General features: G+C 41.8%; 1 protein-coding gene across 1 annotated transcript in view; it reads left to right on the forward strand.

Annotated features, from left to right (window-relative positions):
- LOC124256764 (WD repeat-containing protein 49-like) overlaps window positions 1-6,000 on the forward strand; it is a 152,569-nt gene that overhangs the window by 120,909 nt on the left and 25,660 nt on the right. The window lies entirely within an intron of this gene.

Below are 6,000 nucleotides of genomic sequence, written 5' to 3' on the forward strand. Positions count from 1 at the left end.
GAAAGGCTGATAAGACTATATCCGGCTCGCGAGAACAACAAAAGCACTAATATCAATATTGTCATGCTATGGCTGTAACAGCCCCCTGACTTCACTAGCTATGGGGGGATGTTGCATGCTGTATACAGGTGTGGTAACGAGCCGCCCGCCAAACACTGCACTGCCATACCTGTCACTCAACTGTCAATCAATCTAAATCACTGATCTTCATCTATTTCCCTTCTGCCCATCCCTATCTCAAATACCATAGCCTAAAACATCTAGTCTCTGAAATGAACAACCCATGAAGATCTGGGCTAGAATTGGTCGTCAGCAACTCCATGATTCTCGTAAGAGGCGACTAACAGAATAAAATAATTCATCCATAATTTCTAAAGTTTACTATTTAAATGTAGATATAATGCAGACAGGGTCACTTCACTCTACAGACGATCTTTTCATAAATGTAGGTACCCAAAGATCAAAGGGCTTGATTTAGTGCTTTGTTACTTGCACTGGTGCAACCCAATATTAACAAGTGCGACCTAGTTATTAGTCAAACTTGCACCAGGTGCAAGTCAATTTTAGAGTGGGTAAACTTCTGAATCTAAATAATTGAATCTACATATTGCAATACAAGCAGTGCAACTGGAATTTGGCTGGTGCAACTAAGTTTTCATCTTAGGTTGCACCTGGTGCAAGTAGGTTAACATCTCTTAAATTGAGCCCTGAAGTTGATATGGGAGGGTTTAAGAGTGTGCATGGCATAAATTTCCACACTGGTGGGAAAATTGATATTAAAAAAGTTTATTTTTTCATGTCGGACTGAAGATTCAGGGTTGGCAGGGGATGGGAACATTGTAAAGTATATGTACAGCCTTAGACATGGCATGTGTTGGTTGGTGCAGAATGATGCTCACTTGAGTTAAAGTCAGAATGGTGGTTTCATAAACAGGAACCCGTGAAGGTCCGGGTTAGAATGAACTTTCAGTAACCCATGCTTGTCGTAAGAGGCGAATTCTTGGTTGACACATGTCATAGTATCCTAATTGCGTAGATCGATGCTGATGCTCATGATATTGATCACTTGATTGTCTGGTCCAGACTCGATTATTGAATATTGCGGATATTGTGGCGTTAAGAAAACAAACAAACAACGGAAATGAACATATTTTACAGAAAAAAAATATATGTGGAAATCTCGACTTGCTATATGTTCTCGAGTTGTATGGGCTTTCTGGGTTATATACTGAAGGAAAAACATAAGGGATCACGTAAAAGCACATTGTAAACCAAAAGTCACTGTGTTCTTTAACCTGATTGGTTGAAAAACGTGATGAAATGGTATTTGATTCCCGGAAATTCTCTGCGTATTAATACATACAAACATTGCTCACACCATTGTATTGTTACGTCGTCAGCTGTGATGACGTCATTAAAATCATATTGTGACGTAAAGTCTGAATGACGTCACAAATGAGCAGTTCCAGATGCTACCATGGGAGACAGCCGAAACGGCCGGCTGATGACATTTCACTGCTGTACCTGTACTCGATGTCAATGAGAGCAGACACAAAAAACGTGTGTGGACCTTTCGGTTTACTTTTGTGTTTACAATGTCGATAAACATCATGTGTTTGCCAATTTCTGGGTGTTATTGAGTATTTGAAGCACGGGAATATTTCATTTGAAACCTCCAGCTGACGCCGTCGGTTCCAAATGAATTCCTGTGCTTCAAATACTCAATAACACCCGGAAATTGGCCAACACATGATGTTTATCTCCTAATTATTCCCTTCTTTGTTTCCAAGTTTCTTCAACAAGATGTTCGATACAAAGCTTGTGTTGAACCTGGGAAAAAAATAAAGGAATAATGTGCTTTCATGTGATCCCTTATTTTTTCCCCTCAGTATATTTGTCTCCGGGTCTGTAGGACGGACTACCTGTCACTCATCTGTCAGTCAATCTCAAATTACTGATCCTCATCTATTTCCCTTCTGCCCATCCCTATCTCAAATACCAAATCCCTAAATGAAGCAAGTCTAGATCTTATCAGGAAAGTCCAACCCCCACGGTTCCTTTTAAATTTTTCTATCGAAAGTATGTAGTCTGAGACTAAACATGTGCCTCAGCGATGTTACATCCATCACTTCAGTTACACAGTGCAGGTTAAGGTATAGCTACAAAGAGGTCAAGGTCACGAGTAGGTCAGGGACATGTGGTATAAGATGTATATTCACCGAGCGAGCGGTATTAGACAAAATCCCTGGAATTTTCTATGATTGTATGTATTCCCTGACTATACAAGTATCCAGTTTGTCCCCAAACTTTTGAGTCTATTAGTTGATTTTCTGTAGAATAAATCTGCCATGATATTCCTAGAATATAGCTAAAAGCAGTATAAAACCATACTCACTCACTCAGGGCAGTGGGGTAGCCTGATGGTTAAAGCGTTTGCTTGTCACACCAATGACCCGGGTTCAATTCCCCACATGGTACAATGTGTGAAGCCCATTTCTCGTATCCCTTGCTGTGATGTTGCTGGAATATTGCTAAAAGTAGTAATGCCACACTCACTCACTCACTCACTCACTCACTCTGTAGAATAAGTGTTACTGTATGTATTATCACTGGGTGGGCGAATGAGAATTTTATGTAGCAAGTATTCCGATCACACACTGCGCATCCATTTTGAAGGGCAGTGGGTGAGTTCATTTGAGACTGTAGGGGTGTGGGCATCTCAGACACCCTGACTTTCTGTGCAGATTTGTGTCACTTCAGCGTTCCAAAATCCTTGGTTCCCAGATTTCTCCTGATCAAGGCAGGATTCAAGGATTATCTGACAGCGTTCACGAATGTTGTTTCAAAGTAACAGGACATTGGGTCCTGTAAGTTTCAAATGTCTGTCTGACCCATTGAAAATTCACAGGACCCATAGAATAAAGTTAAACACACATTTCAGATTTAACATTTCTTATAATTGGCATTGAAATTATTAACAAACATAAGATTTATAAACAGCAAACAAGTGTCACATGTCACATATAACAACTTCAGTCAAAGTCATTGTGAAATATACAGTCAGACACTGGGGCCGGCGGGTTGTACACTTCTGTTGGACTGTTGGCGAATCTGCCGGATTTGTCAGACGGTCTGACGCTATTTGTGAACACTGTTATCAGTTCTATCCCTGTGTTAGACGGTTCCATCAAAGTCTGAAACTTGCGTTTATTTCTACCACGTTTTCAATCATAGAATATGTGTGTCTTGAATATCTATGGCAAAATTTGTCATAATTTTAACATATGAAGGGATGGTGTAAATCCAGCTAGGGTCCATGCAGGCAGTGTGCGAAATAGTTTCCAAATAGTTTCCAAATTTTGCTTGCCAGTCGGGCTTGCTTTGCCTGAAAGTTACTAGCCCACAAAAAAAATTCACTAGCTCGAATGTTGAAACTAAGCAAAATGTTACAAAAATAGATGAGAATAAGATATTGTTGGCATGACAGGGATTTCATCATTAAACTGTTAATATGATAAACATTTTTATCAGGCCATAATTCTGCATGATTTAAAAGAGTATTATAACTTATCAAGTTCAAGAGAGTGATATATTTACAAAATTAACCCATGAAAATTCACAAGCCAGTTGGACCAGTGACTCTGGAAATTTACTCGCCCGACTGAATTTTTTCTAGCCACAGGCTAGCAGGCCAGTGGCTATTTCGCACACTGCATGCAGGTATCAAATGTATATAATTATTTGGGCATGAGTGTCATAAACGTAGTGTACAATGTAAACATAATTTTTACAAGCTTGTAAGGTGAAGAGGAACAATATTTATGGAGAGAAAACTTCTTCTCATCCATTGCTATGAGATGTGGTCTGTCCATAAAATTTTTCCCTCTTCACCATACGAGCAAGTCTGTCTCACAGTCCCTGAACCACATTATTTTCCCTACTGCCTAGCCCTCCCTGCAATGTAGTCTGTCTCACAGTCCCTGAACCACATTATTTTCCTTACTGTCTAGCCCTCCCTGCAATGTAGTCTGTCTCACAGTCCCTGAACCATATTATTTTCCCTACTGCCTAGCCCTCCCTGCAATGTAGTCTGTCTCACAGTCCCTGAACCACATTATTTTCCCTACTGTCTAGCCCTCCCTGCAATGTAGTCTGTCTCAGTCCCTGAACCACATTATTTTCCCTACTACCTAGCCCTCCTACAATGTAGTCTGTCTCACAGTCCCTGAACCACATTATTTTCCCTACTGTCTAGCCCTCCCTGCAATGTAGTCTGTCTCAGTCCCTGAACCACATTATTTTCCCTACTACCTAGCCCTCCTACAATGTAGCCTGTCTCACAGTCCCTGAACCACATTATTTTCCCTACTACGTAGCCCTCCCTGCAATGTAGTCTGTCTCACAGTCCCTGAACCACATTATTTTCCCTACTACCTAGCCCTCCCGGCAATGTAGTCTGTCTCACAGTCCCTGAACCACAATATTTTCCCTACAGCCTAGCCCTCCCTGCAATATAGTCTGTCTCACAGTCTCTGAACCACATTATTTTCCCTACTGCCTAGCCCTCGCTACAATGTAGTCTGTCTCACAGTCCCTGAACCACATTATTTTCCTTCTGCCTAGCCCTCCCTGCAATGTAGTCTGTCTCACAGCCCCTGAACCACATTATTTTCCCTACTGCCTAGCCCTCCCTACAATGTAGTCTGTCTCACAGTCCCTGAACCCCATTATTTTCCCTACTGCCTAGCCCTCCCTGCAATGTAGTCTGTCTCACAGCCCCTGAACCACATTATTTTCCCTACTACCTAGCCCTCCCTGCAATGTAGTCTGTCTCACAGTCCCTGAACCACATTATTTTCCCCTACTGCCTAGCCCTCCCTGCAATGTAGCCTGTCTCACAGTCCCTGAACCACATTATTTTCCCTACTACCTAGCCCTCCTACAATGTAGCCTGTCTCACAGTCCCTGAACGACATTATTTTCCCTACTACGTAGCCCTCCCTGCAATGTAGTCTGTCTCACAGTCCCTGAACCACATTATTTTCCCTACTACCTAGCCCTCCTACAATGTAGCCTGTCTCACAGTCCCTGAACCACATTATTTTCCCTACTACGTAGCCCTCCCTGCAATGTAGTCTGTCTCACAGTCCCTGAACCACATTATTTTCCTTCTGCCTAGCCCTCCCTGCAATGTAGTCTGTCTCACAGTCCCTGAACCACATTATGTTCCCTACTGCCTAGCCCTCCCTGCAATGTAGTCTGTCTCACAGCCCCTGAACCACATTATTTTCCCTACTACGTAGCCCTCCCTACAATGTAGTCTGTCTCACAGTCCCTGAACCACATTATTTCCCCTACTGCCAAGCCCTCCCTGCAATGTAGTCTGTCTCACAGTCCCTGAACCACATTATTTTCCCTACTACGTAGCCCTCCCTGCAATGTAGTCTGTCTCACAGCCCCTGAACCACATTATTTTCCCTACTGCCTAGCCCTCCCTACAATGCTAAAGCCCTACATGAAGCAAGTCTAGATTTCCCAGGTTCAGGAATCTCTGATCTCACTTGGGCTCCTTTTCAATTTAAATGGGTTTATTTGTTACAATCAAAATTATATATAGTTAGTTTACATACGAACTTGTAAATACGTCTTATAGAGTGAGTGAGTTTAGTATTATGCCACTTTTAGCAATATTCCAGCAATATCACGGAGGGGGACACCAGAAATGGGAATTCACACATTGTACCCATGTGGGGAATCGAACCCGGATCTTCAGCGTGAGGGGCGAACGCCTTAACTACTAGGCTACCCCACCGCCCCACCTCTTATAGAAGATAAAAGAGATGTATTAAAAAATTAATAGTGTCCGACTGTATATTTCACAATGACTTTGACTGAAGTTGTTATATGTGACATGTGACACTTGTTTGCTGTTTATTTTATCTTAATTTTTCTTATGTTTGTTCATAATTTCAATGCCAATTATAAGAAATGTTAAATCTG

The sequence above is a fragment of the Haliotis rubra genome, unplaced genomic scaffold (assembly GCF_003918875.1).
Source record: "Haliotis rubra isolate DU_JTF1 unplaced genomic scaffold, ASM391887v1 Scf639, whole genome shotgun sequence".
Lineage (NCBI taxonomy): Eukaryota > Metazoa > Mollusca > Gastropoda > Lepetellida > Haliotidae > Haliotis > Haliotis rubra.